We start from the raw sequence: 19,915 nt of genomic DNA, 5'->3' as shown, positions 1-19,915 counted from the left end.
AGCAAGAAAGCCAACAAGCAGAATTCCCCCACGGTTTTGGCTTCAAGATCTGACCTTGAATTCCATCTTGATTTCCATCAATGATAAATTGTGACCTGGAATTGTATTTATGAAAACTCAGCCTATAGCTTAGGGTTGTCCTACTAGCTCTTATAACTTCAATTAACCCACTTCTATTCATCTATGTGCTGCCACATGACTTGTGGCTTTTACCTCTCCTCCTGCATGTCTTACTTCCTTTGTGTCTGGCTGATGACCCCAGAAGCTCTGTCTAACCTCTTTCTGCCTAGCTATTGACCATTCAGCTCTTTATTAAACCAATCACAGTGACACCTCTTCACACAGTGTAAAGGAATATTCCACAACAAAACCCTTTCCTCTCCAAGTTGCTTTTGCTCATGGTGTTTATCGAAGCAACTGGAAACAAACCAGAACAAGAGTTAAGATCTATGCTGCCAGAACAGAATACCATAGACTGTGGAGAGTAAACACAAACAATCATTTCTCTCAGTTTTAGAACATAAAAGTGTGACATCGGGGGTGGGATGGGTAATGGTCTTCCCTACTTCTGTGGTACATTTATATTGTCTTTTAACTCTGTTCTTTTCCATCAGGATATGAGCTCCTTAGGAGATGATTGGCCCCTGGTGGGTGCTGAGCTAATGTGTGCAGAATGAGGTGCCAGATGAGCTTGATTTAGGCTGTTCTGTGTTTTGGTGAGATTGCCTGATGTAGAGCCTAGTCCTAACTGTAGTTTCACCCTCAAGTATCACTGAACAGCCAACTTTTTCCTCCTATCAAGGACACATAAAGAGATGCATCTTAGCCTCCCAGTCACTAGCCCACTTAACCTGTACTGTAGCAGGAAATTCATTTGACTCACATCTTGTAGAGAAACACTTGGTTCATTTTATTACCAGTTGTCTAGATGTTTTCCCAGCACACTGGCTTCTCTTTGCACTTCGACTAAATTGAGGTGAGTTTTAAGGGTGAGTTTAGGGGTTAAATAACAGTTTAGAGACAATGAAGAAAAAGACAATCTACAACAACACTGAGTCTTTCAGAGTTTTGAGAGCTAGGGTTTTATTTACCTACTTACACAACCAGTTTTGCATAAATGTGTTTCACTTTTACATCCTTTTAAAACTACCATATAGCTTCATGAGTATCACAGGATGATGATTCATGACTATGCAGTATCATGTGGGTACTTAAATCCCCAGCATAGGGACTCAGGGGCAGCAGCAAGATGTTGGGCAAACTCTTTTCTGTTAAGACACAAGTCACTCTTATTCAAGCACAGACACAAATGGCAAGGCTAGAATGTTCTTGGAGATGATGGGGAGTTCTCATTTCAGAGATGCAGAAACCAAGTACTATGTCTCAGATATGGTTTCCCCTCAACAGCTCACGTGTCAGAAGCTTGATCTCTAGCATGGTGATGTGATGAGGCAGTAGAGTTGTTAAGAGGTGGTTTCTATGAAGAGATAATTGAGTTGTGTGTGAGGGATTCAGAAAATGTTAATATAGCAAGACCTTGGTTAGTTCTTTAGAGTGGATTGTTATAAACAAGATGAACCTGGCTTTAGAATCCTTCTGGCCCCCTGTCTTACTTTGTGATCTCTTCCTGCATTTTGACGCCATTTTCCATGGGGCCCTCACCAAATGCTGAACAGAGGTAGCTACTTGATCTTGGGCTTTCATTCTATAAAATGGTGACATGGATAAATCTATACACATATGAATTCCCCATTCTTATCCCATTGATAGGGATTTAACTTGGGTTGGAAATCACTGGTGTTATTCAGTTCATAAATTATCCTGTTATAATCAAAATAAAACATGGCTCCTTTGCTTTCTACCCTCCAACATGTGGTTTGTCTCCATTTATGTAACAATAAACAATCCTCTTACCTTTTTCCCACTGAATACACAAGGGACCTTCCTTCTATCACATATGAGTCTATTCCTCCCTGCTGCAGGCTATTCACAAATTAGATAAGTAACCACTATTGTCTACATCCTTGTAGTTTAGAGTAGTCACAAAGATAAGGCTAGACTGGAGCCTTTTAGCTTATATCAGAGACTCTGATAGTGACTAGCATTCCATTAACCTGCAGTCCATTGGGATTTTTTTTTTTTCGAGACAGGGTTTCTCTGTGCTGTTTTGGTACCTGTCCTGGATCTTGCTCTGTAGACCAGGCTGGCCTCAAACTCACAAGAGATCTGTCTGGCTCTGCCTCCCAAGTGCTGGGATTAAAGGCATGCGCCACCCACCCCGCCCCAGCTCTATTGGGATTCTTTACTTGGCTAAATGAACACCCTTCCATCTGAACTCCAATCAGTCCTTATTTTCAGATCATATCTCCAAAATGATATCGTTAAAAAGATTGCTGAATGTGTGACTGACATCCAGAAACATTGTACACATTTTTTCCCTTCAACTTAGGGGTTTGTGAAACCACCAAAAAAAATAAAATCCTTTTAAAATTAAGACTTTCCTATTTCTTTTATTTTTGAATTTATTTTGAATTATAATCTCATCATTTCTCCCTTCCCTTTCCTCCCTCCACACCCTCCCATATACCCATCAGTGGTCTCTTTCTTCATTAATTGTTGTTATATACACATATATGTATATATATGCATATACATATTTCTGAATAAATAAATACAACCTTCTCAGTCTGTATAATTATTAAAATTAAGTTGCTAGCAATCCACAGAGTCAGCTTAATGATCAAAGGAATTTATTTGGGGGTTAACCTCACAACCACGGGAGATTTATCATAGGGTCTGGGAAAGTTGAACTATGTTCCACATTTGTAGCTTGAGTTTTCCTGCCTGGCCCACAGTCAGGACAAATCTCTATCACCCACCAGTCCCACAGCCGTATGGCCGTGGCAGGCTTCTTGTGAACTGTTTTTACAGCTTAAATTAATCCATTTTCATTAATCTATACCTTGCCACATGGCTCGTGGCTTACCGGCATCTTCACATGCTGTTTTTCATCATGGCGGCTGGCAGTGTCTCTCTCACTCAGCCTTCCACTTTCCAGCTCTATTCTCCTCCTTGTCCCGCCTATACTTCCTGCCTGGCCACGGGCCAATCAGTGATTTATTTATTGACCAATCAGCAACACATTTGACATACAGACCATCCCACAGCACACATTGATCTGCCTGGTCCAAGATCTCAGCATCCAAAACCACGACGAAGTATTGAAGAGAGAGAGAGAGAGTGTACATGCATTCCACATCTTAAGGGTCCCCCAGCGGCCATGCCCCAAGGGCATGTACATCAAGATCATAGGCAGGTGTAACAGCTACCTGCCTACCTCACTAGGGGTGGTGCTTCAGGGCATGGCTCAACCCACTACATCTCCCCCTTTTGTCTAAATAAGAAAGTTCTAACTTAATACAAAACTATATACAATAGGAATGATTATTAAGTATTGTTTAGGAGAAATAATGGATAATGACCTAAGCAAAATGGAACTATAACCAAGATGAACAACATCAATCAAGAGACACTTACTAAAATCCAGAGATGTCCAGAACATAGGTAAATGGTATGTTAGAGAGGTTATTCCAGAAGCTGTCCTATCCTGAAGAATCTGAATCTAGTACTTAATATGTTCTAGCTCAGATATGAGAAGATTGTAACTGTAACTATTAGTCTTCAACCCCATCAAAGACCTGAGAAGGAATATATTAATACCTGAGAAAATGGGAAATGCACACAAGCAACTTTCAGAACTCTTTCAAGAATAGACAGAGATAGCTGGCGGCCAAGACAATCACCTAAAGTTTCTCAGCACAGTTGGGGCATTCAATTTGGCTACAGGCCTAGAATATCTGACAGACCATTTTCAGAAGCAGGAATTTTGAAAGACTATCTTATCCTGTCTTGGCAGAGTTCAGTAGTTGCTTTTCCTTGTGTCCCGCTCATCCAGAAAGGACAGCATTCATACTGTCAGCAGTCGAGGTAAGGGCAGTTCTTCGCCCAGCAGACCATTATGCTCCAGGAAGGAGACAAACTTCCAAACAGAGTGTCTTTAAAGCCCAACATTCTCTTGGGATCAGATTGGTACTGCCAGGAGCAATCGTGTCTCATGTCAACAGAATTCTAAGTTATTTAAATGTCATATTCTCTAAGTCTATGAAGTGTTTGAAGATTACCTGTCCATCTGACCTAGGTATCTGTAAATCTGGACAACCTAACTAACATAATTATAGAGATGGCAAGCATGGGTGACTATAAATCTGTAAGTCTTATCTACCTAAATAACCTAAGAACTAAGGCTTCATATAAACAAGGTAAACAGTCTGAAAACAAATGTACAGTAAAAGGACAATGACCTCAAAATTGTGACCATACACAAAATATCTTAAACAGAGGTAGAAATGTGTAGTGCAGTATGCAATATGACAATAATATGTATCAATATACAAAATATCCTAAATAGAGATAGAATATACATACAGTATGACAAATATAGTTTTATATTTATATCAATATATAAGATACTTAAAATAAGAGTAAAAATATATGTACAATATAAGAAATTAATTTTGTATTTGTATCAACATACAAATTATTTTAAATAGGAATATTAAATAGTTTACATTTGTACCAATATACAAGAGTCCATAATAGTGCAAATTATCTAAAGCTGATATTTTACTAAATTAGTTTACTAGTATATACAATAATCTACCTTAATATCCTATACCTATCCATTCTTCTTTTTCTGTTCTTAAGGAGAATACTGAGTCTAATTTTTTTTCCACCCCTAATCCTATAAGCATTATCGATAACCCTGAGAAACATAAAACCTTTGGGAGAAGGGGAGTTGTTTTCTTAGAATTGCTTCCTGCTGTTTAGGGGGCCATGGTATTTCTGTGGAGTCCTGTAAGAAAGCTCAGATAGGTCTCAATTGGACTAGCTGTAGATTCTGCAGACAGTCTCAGAGTAATGAGTAAGGTTGTCTGAGATTCTGGCTAGAAGTGTAGTATGATGGGCCATCTCATCTTGGAACTATTCTGGAGAGTTTTCAGTCCAAGACTGATCATTGAGTAACGTTCATGAGTACCATGGCACCATTCTGGACTGGGTAGAGTCATTGTTGTGGGGCCCCATCTTTCTTCTGGAGACTTCAGAGATTGCTATTGGAAAGACTTATTTTTTACTGTGGAAAACTTGAACATTTTTAATATCAAGATGGAAAGTTTTGGATTTATTCTGGATAGAGGAAGAATTCTTCAAAAGCAAGGACAAGCATGAAAAGAAATAGAATCTAGATGACAATGGTCCCTAGATTATTGGTTTTCTTTTGTCTCACACCAGTTGGCTCTTTCGATATGAAATAGAATCTCCTATTTTTTTTTAAAGCAATATGCTTGGGTTTAGAGAAGGAGAGAGCCACATTCCAACTCCAAAGCCAGCTTTATTTATAATTGAATCAGGACCATGACTTTTCTAGAGTTTAAGAGATATAGATGTTAGGCAGTGAGACATTACCCTGTGTATATTGGTACCAACAGGTTCTTTTCTTCTGCTGTAGACATCTGGGTATCCAAGGCCTTTTGATTTCTGGAAGATGGGTATTTCTATTATCCTATAAAGACAAAAACAGAACCTTGCCCCAACCCTTGTTTGTTAAGTTTTTCTTACAGCTTGTAGAGATGTCACATTGGTAGATAAGCTGTTATTTCTCCTCATCAAGGGGTTTCTCCTGTTTGAATCATTTGATCCACTTAGAGAAAACTTCTGATTATCATATGGGGACCATTCTCTTGTATGTAGTCAGTTGTGCCGGCACCATGTTGAAAATGCTCTTCTGCCCTCTATTAAATGGCCTTAGGACTCTTGTAGAGTATTTATTGACTATACACATATTTTTCATTACTGAACTTTCAATCTTACTCCAATGACATGTTTGTCTATACATAAGCAGTACCACACTTTTTATTACCACATTTCTGTAGTAAGTTTTGAAATTTAAAGTGTGAGTCATCAAACTTTGTTCTTGCTTAGTTTAATAATCATAATATATGTATACATTTTAAAGTAATTGAAGTAATACATGCTTATTTTGTACAAACTAAAATTGTAATTAATAATTTAAGAAGAAAGTGAAGAGAGAAGCATTCCAACTCATTACCAGTCCACTGCTAATATTTTGAAGTGTTTTCTTTAAGTTTTACAAATGTATCTGTATGTACATATGTAAATACATATATAATATAGACATCAATACACATAAACTGGCATATATTATATCTTGCCTTTGCCCCACACAGCATATAATAAGAAGTTTTAGCTATTTCTAGATATTCTTGGAAAACATCACTTTAACAGGTGTATCCTGTTATATGGAAGCATGATTATTAGTTATTTCCCTCTGGTTGGAGAGAAAGGCAATTTTGAGTGATTTCCTGTCATAAGTAATAAATTTGCTTTTTGTACACCTTAGTAGCTTTTTAGGCAAGATCGCTAGAAGTAGAATTATTGTATGAAGGGCCAGTGAGGACCCTTCATTTTATGCTTATACACCTGTTTCCTGGGGAGCTGTGTGAATCTCTTTTATCCAAATGCAAATACCTTGCCCATTTTATTTGGAGAAAATTTTTTCTTGGGTTTTTGTTGTTGTTGTTGCAATTTGATACTTTTTTTCTTATGGATGCTTTAGATTTTCCAGTCAATCAAGTCTCAGTTTCCTCTTTGTATTTTTTTTAACTTCCTTTAAGTTTGGAACACCCTTATCTGCAAAGGCACCACTAAGATATCCATCTCTCTCTTCTATTGGACTCTGCTTGTGTGATCTCATTTGGCCTTTACTTTAATGTTCTGTCTTTTAGGAAATATCTAATTTGATTTTGTTCCTGGAAATTTAGCCATACCATTTCATATGCTATGGACTTTAAATCAATATCCAACAAGTCCAATCTTTACCAACCTTTCTTTCTTTTTGTGATCTTTTTTACTTTTAATGTGTACCTTTTTGCCTCCATCTAAATTTTATCATGACATCCTCAATTTTAAAATACCATTGGTGTTTAGATTAAATCATATTAGACCTATAAGTTAATGTGACAGCTTTATGATATTAATTTTCCCACCTATAATATTATGTGTCTCTATTTTTATGAACCACAACCAGGTCTTGTGATTTTCTTCATGTGGGTCATGCTGATAAGCATGACTCTTGGGTTCTTGCATCTTGTTGACATTGCAAATGAGACAATCTCACTGTTTCTCTCTTCCAAACATATTCTCACTGATTCATATATGTACCTTGGTCACTTCAGCTGATGCTTTGGAGTGTTACGGTTATATGATAATATTATTTGCACATTGTTATCTTGATGTTTCTTATTTCCAGTAACTAGGCCTCCTTTTTCAAATATTAAGGAATGCTTTAGAGACAAGATTTCATAGGAGCAGGGATACAGGAGCCTTTAGCTTGCTCTTCTTGCTACTGTGAAGTGAATGCCTCTAGTGTCCTTTTGCTACTCAGAACCACTGGCTGTTTGTTTTAAAATAAATATTCTCCATGTAACTGGTGCATCCTTTTAGTCCTCATTTGCTAAAAGATATTTTAATAATGAAGTTTGACGATGTCCTTGGAAACCATCGCAGCTTTATGTTGTTGTTTCTGCTTCCCATAATTGAGATCACTGTGCTTGTGTGTGTTGTGCGCGCACACATGCTTCTTAATGGGGGTGGTCCAACCATTTGTAACATATTACTTCATTAATTTCTTGCTGATTTCTGTCTTCCCACAGAGTGCTTGGGATTTTTCATACCTGTATTCATAAGAGACACTGGGCTGGCATTACCTTTGCTGCTGTGACTGACATCTCTTCTTGCTGTGACATTTCCGGCTCTGTTGAACACAGGGAAGCAAACTGTGCCTTTCTTCGCCTCTAGCACAGTTTGTAGATTTAAAGTCATTTGGGAAGTTTCCTGATTCTTCCTCCCCTGGTTCACATTTTCCACTTTCCATTCTACAATTCTGGTTGCCATTCCCTTTTCACCCATGTTGATCTATTGGGTTATAGGAAGTCCAAGGAAAAAATGGAGGTTGACACTGTCTCCCTGTAGCCAATGATGATCCCCAGAGTCCAGTTGTGAATGTCGTAAAAAGCTGTCAAATTTTCATCTCAAAGGCATTCCCCAAAAGCACAATATGAATCCAGGGAAGGGAAGTCATAGGTGGTCCAGGAAAAGGCATAAGACCAGAGGATGCCGCAGCATCAGCCTCAGAAGAACTGCCCCGCAGGTTGGAAAAACTATTCTAACTCTTGGTTGTTCTATTGGAAAACACCAGGGGAAACCATCAAACTCCTTCTTCAAAGGAGCCAATCACACCACACAGAGATCCTACTGCCAAAGGAGTGATCCCAGACAAGGAGCATCATTTAGATTTTAAAGTTCCCTCCCTCATTGTGCAGGACCTGAGTGTCATTCGCATCTTTTCGCCCAATAAAGGTCAGCGTTGGAGGACAGAAAGGATTTACATCAAGTGAAGGTAAGAGTTTTCCTCTCACAGTAGGGGTCTGAGGGGTTTTTAAGAGTTGTAGGAACACTTTAATATTGGAGAGTTCCCAGAGGGCAATGGACCCTATTGGAATGCCTTTGAAGGGAGTGATTTCACCCTGCAGGGGAGTTACAAGAGGAAGTGATGTGGAAACAGTGCTGCCTTCTGCTGGTTCCCTTGGAGTTCAGCTAAACTGGCAGAAAGGCCCAAAGAGAGACACACGCAGACACCTGCTAGGAGCACCCTTCCCCTCACACAATCTCTTCAGAACGTCTTGCCTCCCTGTGCTTCAGAAGGTGATGATGATGCACAGTTTAACCCAAGTCTCAGGGATTGTGATTAATTTTTATTGATGTAAGTCTCTCATTGAAAGTAAATGGAAGTTTGGCCATCCTATCACCAGAGTAGGTCAGTTCAGGCTTTCTCTCAACCATTGCCAGCAGTCTATTGTGGAGGTATCTTTATGGATTTATGGGGACCTCACTAGCACTTTGCTTCTTCCTATTCCCATGGAGTCTTCATTTATCATGGTCTCTTTTTCCTTGTTCTCCCTCTCTGTTCTTGATCCAGCTGGGGTCTCCCGCTCCCCTAAGCTCTTTTTCCCTCGACCCTTGCCCTTCATTACCCCCCCCACACACACACACACATCCAGTTTGCTCATGTAGATCTCATCCATTTCTCTGTCATTGGGCAATCCCTGTGTCTTTCTTAGGGTCCTGTTTTCTAGGTAGCCTCCCTGGAGTTGTGAGTATCAGTCTAGTCATCTTTGTTTTACATCTAGTATCCTCCTATGAGTGAGTACATACCATGTTTGTCTTTTTGAGTCTGCGTTACTCAGGATGATTTTTTCTAGATCCATCCATTTGCCTGCAATCCTCATGATGTCATTGTTTTTCTCTGCTGAGTAGTACTCCACTGTGTATATGTACCACATTTTATTTATCCATTCTTCAGTTGAAGGACATCTAGGGTGATAGGATAGCCAAACACCCTAACTGTCGTGCTAGAAATCTCAACCAATGACTGATAGAAGCAGATGCAGAGATCCATGGCCAGGCCCTAGGTGGAGCTCCAGGAGTCCAATCAGCGAGAAAGAGGAGGGATTGTATGAACAAGAATTGTTGAGACCAAGATTGGAAAAAGCACAGGGACAAATAGCCAAACTAGTGGAAACACATGAACTATGAACCAATAGCTGAGGAGCCCCCAACTGGATCAGGCCCTCTGGATAAGTGAGACAGCTGATCAGCTTGAACTGTTTGGGAGACACCCAGGCAATGGGACTGGGACCTGTCCTTAGTGCATGAGCTGGTTGTTTGGAACCTGGGGCTTATGCTGGGACACTGCGCAGCTTGGGAGGAGGGGCCTGGACCTGCCTGGACTGAATCTACCAGGTTGAGCTGAATCCCCAGGGGAGTCCTTGCCCTGGAGGAGATGGGAATAGGGGGTGAGCTGGGGGGAGGGTGGGGGGGCAGGAGGAGGGAGGACAGAGGAATCCGTGGCTGATATGTAATATTAAATCAAATTATAAAAAAATAAATAAATCAATCAATAAGACAGTAAATGGAGGAACAAGGAAAGAGCTGCGTGTGCAGGTGCAGTGCAATGACTCATGAGATTCGGGCAAAAGGAAAGCAAAGATGCTAAGATATATTTAAGGAAAAATTATAATTAAACATCGTAACTTATAGTTTACAAGAAAACCTTTTTCTAGAGTTAGTATATTGGAAGAAGTATAATGGAGTATATGTATTTAGCTGTGTATTTTGAATAGCCTATTTATTTGTGCTATTATCTTTCATATCAGACCTGGAAAGTAATTTGGAACCCTTAACATAGTTATGCAACACAGAATATTTTTTTCAAGCTGTATCTAAGGCCAAGGTTATATTAAGCAATTTTCCAAATTTATTAAGTCATGTAGTTTAGAGATAAATTTTCTCATCTAATGAAACACATTATATACTTAAATGAAAATATCTTTGTGAAACTCACCACTGTACAATTAATGTAGGCTAATGAAATAAATAGACATTGGAAAATCATCTGATAGACTTGATATTTCTTGCAGACTGGTTCATCTTTTCATCCAGTCAGCATAGTAGATTAAAAACTGTAAGTTCTGAGACAATTTTATAGTGGCAGAGATTCATTTAGCACTGGGACTTTTCAGTCCCTGCCTCTGCCTGGGTCCTCCAGACATAGGCCTCAAGACAAGAGTCTTTAAGTACAAGCATGTTATTTGGAGGAGAGCATAGGAAGTACTGCTGTGGCAATGATGAAGTAAGACAGGGAAGGAAGGAAGTCAGCTCATAGGTCACTAAAGTTCAAGTTGCTACTGTGGACTCAACTCCTGGATCCCCTGCAGACAGCAAAGATCCCATCAGAAGCTTGTTTTCCTCCATCATCTGCAGGGAGCCACTGGTTGAGAACTGGGGTAAGGGGAATTTTGCATGGGCTCTCTTTCCTACTAGCCTATGTGTATCAAGTAGCTGGCACCAGAGAGCCCTCAGGTACTTAAGAACTGTTAGGTCCTGCGGGGGTGGTAAGTTCAAAGGGGACATAAGCCGAACATGTACAGAATCTGCAACATTTTCAGGCTAGACTTAGAAAGCAAGGGACTGTTGTGGTGGGACTGGGTCTGAAAACAAACTAGGTTCAAATTAGACTAGCCTCTCCTTGTGCCCTCCCCTGACCAGTATCCTTCCTTTCCCTCCCCCGGAGCCGCCCTGTCTGCTTTCTCATCATACGTGTTCTATTACTCTATTTCCCACCTCCCTTAAGGTCTCTACCTCCCTTCTCACGAGCCCCTTTCTGTGCCCTTTGGCAAGTTGTTTAACCCCTCAAAACTGCAGTTTCCTCATTTGAAAAGAAGTAACGATGATCCTACCTTGGAAGGATTGCTGTAGATTTCAGTTAATGTAGATGTCAAGTTTAGGATAGTGTTGACACATAGCAAATGCTGTTTATTCATTCACATTTATTATCTGGAGGCCCCACCCAAAGTAAATTATCTACTGGCTCCCAACAGATCCTCAGCCACCACTTACCTCTGTGTCTTTCGTGTGCATTTAATGATAGATGTTTATGGCTTAAATATCTTCAATAAAAAAATTGAACTCAAGGTACAATGGCATGTGTATAAAAGTGTCATACTGAAATCCATTCTGTATGTTAACTAAAGTATTAATAAACTTTTAAAATGAATTTTGAACTTGAGCTAGGTAGTAGAGCATTTCCCTAGTATGTACAAGGTCCTGAATTGGAGCCTCAGAATGGCAGCATTATTATCATCATCATGTCAAGTTTTATATTTATTCATATAAACATACATTTATCACTTGGAGGAAGTGTTTAAGTCTCTCATCTGAACATGTTTGTTTGTTTTGTTTTGTTTTGTTTTTCGAGACAGGGTTTCTCTGTGTAGCCTTGGCTGTCCTGGAACTGGTTCTGTAGACCAGGCTGACCTTGAACTTACAGAGCTCTGCCTGCCTCTGCCTCCCGAGTGCTGGGGTTAAAGGTGTGTACCACCACTGCCCGGCTCACCTGAACATGTTTATGTGTGTAATAGTTTCTTAGATAAGCATACAAAGTGATGGGATTCAACATGGCATCACTATACTTTGCTTTCCTGGATTCCCCTCCCCACCGTCCTCCCTTGTGCCACCCCCACCCCACTCATTCCTCCTTCCAGTCAGTCCTGCTGCCTTACTGTCATATATATTCTGTACTCTGATTCCCACTGCCCTTAAAGTCTCTTCTTCCCCTCTCATGATCTCCTTTCAAGTTTGATAATCTACACTCACATACTCACACATACATTAATTTAAATCGAAATCCCACATATGAGAAGAAACCATGTAGAATTTGTCTTTCTGAGTCTGGCTTATTTCATTCAATATAATGACTTGTAGTTGCACCTGTTTGCCTGAAAATGTCATGATTTCATTTTTCCTTATAGCTGCATAAAACTCCATTGTGCATATGTACTGCGTTTCTTTATCCATTCAACTGATGGGAACCTAGGTGAGTGCCTGAACCTGTTTTGATCAAGTTTGAGCCTGTTTTCCCCTAGAGATAGCAGTGTGTAAGTTCACATTTCCCCCAGGAACTCTCAGGGAACAAGGCCAGGCAGGCCTCTCGGGCTCTGGCAGAAGATGTTCTGGACTCTAATCTTGGTTACCATGCAGACAAAAATCTTCAAGCCTCCCTGGAAACTTGCATTATAGAAGGACACCTCTTATTTATGCAGAGTTAGAATTTAGTGTGGTAGGAGCAAATCCTTTTCAAAATGGTCAAGAGAGAGAGGGTGAAGGTCAAGATTCCACAGACAAAATAGCAAAATAAAAGCAGAACTAGAGTGACCCTCTTATCCGAAGAGTGGCAAGCATGGGTTTTTTTTTTTTTTGGTTTTTTGAGACAGGGTTTCTCTGTGTAGCTTTGCGCCTCTCCTGGAACTCACTTGGTAGCCCAGGCTGGCCTCGAACTCACAAAGATCCACCTGGCTCTGCCTCCCGAGTGCTGGGATTAAAGGTGTGCGCCACCACCGCCCGGCGCATGGGTTTTAAATACACTTGATTCATCAGCTTTTACTTGGATAGGAAGGGTATGACGTCATACATAGAATGACATCACATAATTTGAAGACTATGACATCATAGTTGGGAGGCTATGACAGCATCAATAGAATGATATGACATCATAATTGTCAGGATATGGCATCATCAATGTACGTATATTATATCACATTTGGAAAAGTATTATACAGTACATATAATATTTTCAGCCAAAGAAAATACAACCAAAGGCTTCTACTGGCATCTGTGCTTCACGAATGCCTGATCTCGGCTAATAATTCTGAAAGGGGGAAATTTGCTTGTGCCACTAAAATATTATGTAAACCATATCCCTAAGTAGGAAATCGGTGAAGGGAGTAATACGTTTTTCCTGTGAATTTATCCCCAAGCCTCTGTCTGGACCCGTAACTGCCAAGGAAGCCGAGAGCTCTCCTAACAATTGCAAAGACTTCCTACGATGCTCTTTACAAAGGCAGCTACTTACTATTCTGTTTTGATTTGGAGAAACTCAATAAAATCTTTTTATGTGCCCTATTTATTTTCCTAGACATTTAAATTTTTCATGCTTGCATGCTCAATAATTCAAATAGATTTTTAAATGGCCAGGTTTCACTTTCCGTAGATTACCCTTGGGGACTAGGGGTTTAAAAGATTGACAGCCCTGAAGAATCCCAGGCCTCCCTCCAGCTGTGCACACAGAATGCTCTCTCCACCAAAAAGTCACCTGGGCTACTCCACAGGAGGCATCCAGGAGCATCCTGACGATCTGTTGGAATCAGGGCACTTCGCACAGCTAACTTGAGCAGAGCAATGGGGCCATCTAGACTCCAAACAGGGAAGTACTGAACAGAAAAGGCCCATCTGGGATTCGCCATCAGAGGTTCCGTGAGATCTAGGTCTTGAGAGAGGAAAAAGGCAAGACTGCTCATCTGAGTGTTTTTAATAGGTGACCAGACAGCTCAACTACAGGATGACTTTCCCAATGAACCACATTAAGTAAAAGCCCTTAGCTAAACAAACAAACAAACAAACAAACAAAAAACCGTAAATGATACTATCAACTTGCTATTTTAGGAGAATGTTGTTCTAAAGATGAATACATTTTTAGCATATAAAATTGAGGTAGGACCGAGATCCTCCCCCTGTATACAGGCTGGGTGAGGTAATCCAGCATGGGGTACAGGTTTCCAAAGGTCAGATAAGCGCCAGGGGCAGGTCCTGATCTCACTGGTAGGAGTCTTACAAACAGACCAAGCTACACAACTGTCCCACACATGCAGAGGGCCTAGGTTGGTCCTGTGCAAGCTCCCTAACTGTTGGTCTAGAGTCCATGAGCTCCCGGGAGCCAGGTCAGCTATCTCTGTGGGTTCCTCCATCACGATCCTGACCCCCTGGCTTATACAATCCCTCCTCCTTTTCTTCAGGAAGATGACTATATTAAAGCATAATATTCAGTTTGGGGGTTGATTTTTTTATACATCATAAAAGAAATAGCAATATTTTTGAAAAGCCTTGAAAGTTTTGTGGGCCTTAGGTACTGTCTAGTGAATAAGTCAGTCTTGCTGGCTGGCACGTATTGGAAGCCAGGGTTTGTAAATCCCTTATCTTTTATGTATTCAAAAGTGTTGGGGCATACTGAGGAGTCAGAACATCTCTCCACATCTTTGTCTCATAAGTTTGAATGCATTGTGCTGTGGGATGGTCTGTATGTCAAATGTGTTGCTGATTGGTCAATAAATAAATCACTGATTGGCCCGTGGCCAGGCAGGAAGTATAGGCGGGACTAACAGAGAGGAGAATTGAGAGAACAGGAAGCTGGGGAGGGAGACACTGCCAGCCGCCATGATGACAAGCCGCATGTGAAGATGCCGGTAAGCCACGAGCCATGTGGCAAGGTATAGATTAATGGAAATGGATTAATTTAAGCTGTAAGAACAGTTAGCAAGAAGCCTGCCACGGCCATACAGTTTGTAACCAATATAAGTCTCTGTGTTTACTTGGTCGGGTCTGAGTGGCTGTGGGACTGGCGGGTGAGAGAGATTTGTCCTGACTGTGGGCCAGTCAGGAAAACTCAAGCTACAGCATTGTATAATGCATGTCACATTAAACATACTGATAACATACTGCTCCAAACATCTTCACCGAATTGCTAATACCTTCAGCTTTCTCTGTTTTGTGGCACTGGGGACGGAGCTGATACCCTCACACGTGCAATGCCAGCACTTCCTGCTGAGCCATGTCCTCAGCCCTGTATACTTCTTAAACATGCAATATCTTGCACTGGAAGAGATACCCCAGCCAAGATGAAGAAAAGCAGTTAGCCCTCTTGGAACCCTCCCTGACCCAGCTTCCTACCCACCTCACCATGCACCAAGGGGAGAGTCCTTCGCCATTTCCTTTCCCTTGGAAGATATACCACTTCACTTCTGCTGTCCTGGGTTGGAGCAGTCAGGAGCCCAGCCACACTCACATGGGGATGGGGAGGTCGTGTAGTAGTAGAGCTCCTGGAATGAAGAACACTGTGGTGGCCACAGCTGGATGACGCTGACTGCTGATCATCCCTCTGCAGGGACACGTGCATAGAGGTTGGGATCATTTCTAAACAGGAAGATGGCAGCCGAGGTGAGGATGAAGAGAAATGAGCTTCCAATCATTTTGTTGTGCCACAGTAATCCCTGTTGAGGCAGCCGAGTAACGGGGGGACCCCTGAGGTCAGGTGGGGAGAGGTTTGTAAAACTCTATGCAGAGGAGTGAACATATCAGAAAAGACAGCGTCCGAGACATCCTCTTTGACCAGAGAACTCAGTTAGAGTAGTGACCACCTCACAGACTTGTTGGGCTCTTTTCCAGAGTCCTACCGTGATGGCTACTCTCAGCAGGCTTGGCCAGTCCACTTTTTTTGCAGTTACCGGCTGTCCTGCTTCTTACTCCTTTTCTCTTTCCACGTCTTCCGGCCTGGAGTTCCTAGAATGTCGCCCTCATCAGATCTTTATCACTGCTTTAGTCAGCTTTGCCCATCATAAACTGAACACTGGGGTTGTAAAACTCACTCTGTGTGTGTGTGTGTGTGTGTGTGTGTGTGTGTGTGTGTGTGTGTGTAAAAGTGTGGGTCTGGGGGTGGGTAGGCCAGAGGTTTACATGAGGTATTTTAAGATGTCAGTTGGTTGGTCGTTTTTTGAGACAGCATCTCTTACTGAACTTGGAGCAAACCAATTAGGTTAGACTAGCTGCCTGGTGAGTTTTAAGGATCCGCCTGTCTCTGCATCCTCATGCCGGGATTACAGGTACATGCTGCGGTGCCCAGCTTTTTACGCAGTGCTCGGGATTGGAACATAGGTCCTCACGCTTGTATAGCAAGCACTTGACTGAGCTGTGTCTCCAGCCTTGGAGAGTATTGATTTCAGCAGTGATTGGGGCACCTGAGAGGATGATGCGAGGTATCATTAGCCCTCTTCACTCATTTCAAGAGTTATGCCAGGGCAGGTCCTAAGAGTGCCTATTTGCCTAGAATTTAGTTTATTTTTAATCTTTTTTTATTTAGACAAGATGTTATTCATGCTGGCCTGAAACCCTAGCGTAGTCTGCTGGCCTCAAACTTGTGACAATCCTCCTGACTTAGCTTCCCCTGACTTTTGGAGCTGAAATTTTAGAAGAGGGATTTGCCAAAGGGCCCATTAGATGCTGCCACTAATCTAATCAGTTCTTATGTGCATCACGGCTTCAAAGAGCAGCCCCCACAACTCCTCCTCAAGAGCTGTGCAGATCCCATGTCACTTACTTATTTATTTATTTATTTGGTTTTTCGAGACAGGGTTTCTCTGTGTAGTTTTTGTGCCTGTCCTGGCTCTTGCTCTGTAGACGAGGCTGGCCTCGAACTCACAGAGATCCACCTGCCTCTGCCTCCCAAGTGCTGGATAAAAACCTTCCATGGCCCACAGGAGATAACCTTTTTAGGTTGGGCTCAGGATGAATATATGGGGAGAAAAGAAGTGAGTTTCTAAGGCTATGACACAGCACAGGGAAGCTATGTCTTCATGGAAACGCCCATCGAATCCCGCCATGTTGTTGCTCTCCCCTGTCCACAGAGACTGTGAGGTCTGTCTTCTCCTCAGCCCCTTCACTTGTCTAAGGGGAAGAATCAGGCCTACAACAGCAGTGGGGGTGGAGCCAGCCTGCTTTCTTCTGACTGTTCCAGGCTCAGTCTCCAGGCAGGCCTCGAAGGTCATGGAGAGCCAGTTCCTTGGGGGTTTGGTCTCAGAGCACACCAATGCATCAAATGGGACATTTAAGAAATATTCCTAGACCTCCAGTCCCCAGCCCCTGAATAAAGCACATAAAGAGCAGGCACCACCAATTCCACGATGGATGGTGGCCCTACAGACCCCCCCTCCATCCTCCCACCCGCCCATGAGCTACAAAGCAAATTTCCAAACTCCCCCAGGCTTCATCTGTACCTATTTAGTCAGACAAGGGTATACACATGGATAGTGACCCAGAAAGAACACAGAGGAGTCTAGGAGAAGGTAGGCTACTGTTCAGATGCTGTATATAGAAGCACAGAGAAATGAGAATTTGAGAGACTGTATTTACTTCCTTTTCTTGTCATCTCTTACGATCTAACACACACATACACACACACACACACACACACACACACACACACACACACACACAAGAGCTTTTGACATTCCCAAGTATAATCATTCAGGGAAAATGTTTAACGTCTAGAAACGTAACCATCCATGCATGTATTTTATTTCTAGCACTTCAGTTCCCGCTTCTATAGGGTCCTGAAGTTTATGATATTAATCAATGAATCCTGCTACTACTTTTACATATTAACCAATGAATGCTGGGTTTGGTTATTGGGGACCGGAAATAGTTATTTGACAGGGGGTTATCTCCGGGGTAGGAGGGGTGATGCCCCGAAACTATGTTGTGTATTTTGTTCACAGAAAGCTAATTCTTAGAGACTACTCCAGCGAGTAGATGCTAGCCAGTGAATCTCGATGACATATTCCCTGCGAGCTCCTCTTGGAAACGAAGACTGTGTGCCTTCTGGACAGTGTCAGAAAACGGAAGTAACAAATAGTCTTTATTAGTGAAGAGCTGCTTTTTCTGAAACAGATCTAATAGTGGGTTACGCACATGAACCCTTTTAAAGAACTTGCTGAGGGCTGGGGAATTTCCAAGCTCAACTTCCGTTGGCCTGCAGTTTGAGCAAGACACACATCTGTTCTTTAATTGCTCAGTATTTCAAATCAAAACAAACTCTTCCGCGCGGAAAAGGCTCAGGTTACCCTTTGTGTTGGGAGAGTGAGTCTCCTCTTCAGACTGGGAGGTAGGGACATTCCCTGCATCTCCTGCACATCACCCACCGCAGCCGGCGCTGCAGCAGCAAACTACGGTCACTAGATGGCAGGGGAGGACCGGGCTAGCTCTGGAGGCGGCTCTTTTCACCCAGCCGGAGGAGGACCACTTTTGTTTCTCTGCCTTTTCTTCCTGCCCCTTTGTTTGACTTCACCATTTTCTATCTCCCTTTCTTTCCGCGATAGTTCCGTGTCGCCTTTCATTCAACACCCTTGTTCAAGGAAAGTCTTGTCTTGAGACGCCGGGGTTGGGCTGTCGCAGATCTTTTTGCAAGGATTCTGACTGTCCCGCGCCAGCAGCCCTATTGCCCAGTGCAGGCATCTCCTTTCAGGTCCTTCCCACATTTTGTCAGCCTGTCACTGGCCAGGTGTTCCTTTCATCCTTAGACTACAGCTCAGCTATGAGTAACTTAGGGGTGATTGTACGTACAGGTATCACCGCGGTTGGGGCGGGCAGCTTCAGATGTGTATTCAGAATAATCTGGTTTAAGAGAAATGCTCGGTTGTGGAAATGAAAGCCAAACAGGTTGCCCAGACCAATCATACCTCCCCGTACTGCATCAGACTGGCACTTCATTGAATCTAACTCAGAAAACAGTGCAGAGGGCACTGGAAAAAGCCAGCGGCCAATAATCTTCCTACGGCATCCTAAAGATTGCATCAGTTTTATGTTGAACATAACCTTCTTTATTTTGCACACAAACCAGCCTGCAGAAGCTGGGGGACAAGCCGCAGCCCGCCCCCCAGTGGAGAACAGTGGGGAAGGATCCCCCAGTCAGGTGTAGCAATGGCAAGTTGGGTATCCCAAAGCCTCTTTTCACACCAATTAGAGGTCTATGATCCCCCTGTGGCAGATGGCGCCAATAAAGTTAATGGGATTTATGCTCACCAAGGAATGATAGACGCCAGAGCTGGGTTCCAAGAGGGGCCCTCCACCCTAGAGGAACTAAGTCTCCAGTTAGATCTGCCAGAAATTCAGAAGGGACCTCAGCTGGTGGCTTTCATGAATACCTCCACCTTCCAATGCCTGCTGCCAAAACCTGGAGAGAAGAGGATCCCTTGTGGTCAGAAAGGCCCCTGTGCAGTCTATACAACTGCTTATTACTGCTTATTGGTTTCCGGTACCAATGCTTTCCAAGCCCGAGGAAGCACTTTCCAATGCTGTGATGAAAACATTCCATAGTGGAAACCAAAGCAGATGCACATTAAATTCCCTCCCTTTCCCACCCGACTCCTCCCCAGACTTGGGGCAAATTAGACCAGGATGGGCCCCGTTTCTTGTCTTGCTTCTTGTTCCACAGTGGCACCAGTACGATTTATGGCTTTGAAGGGAGAGCCAGCCCAAATCAGTTGTTTCAGCTGACCTTCGTGTGAGTTTTCGGGTCGAAGTGAAATCCAATGGGGTGTGACTTGAATCCCAAGAA

Source organism: Peromyscus californicus, unplaced genomic scaffold (assembly GCF_007827085.1).
Source record: "Peromyscus californicus insignis strain IS unplaced genomic scaffold, ASM782708v3 Scaffold_5__1_contigs__length_169319896, whole genome shotgun sequence".
NCBI classification, from domain to species: Eukaryota; Metazoa; Chordata; class Mammalia; order Rodentia; family Cricetidae; genus Peromyscus; species Peromyscus californicus.
This window is presented reverse-complemented; position numbering follows the sequence as displayed.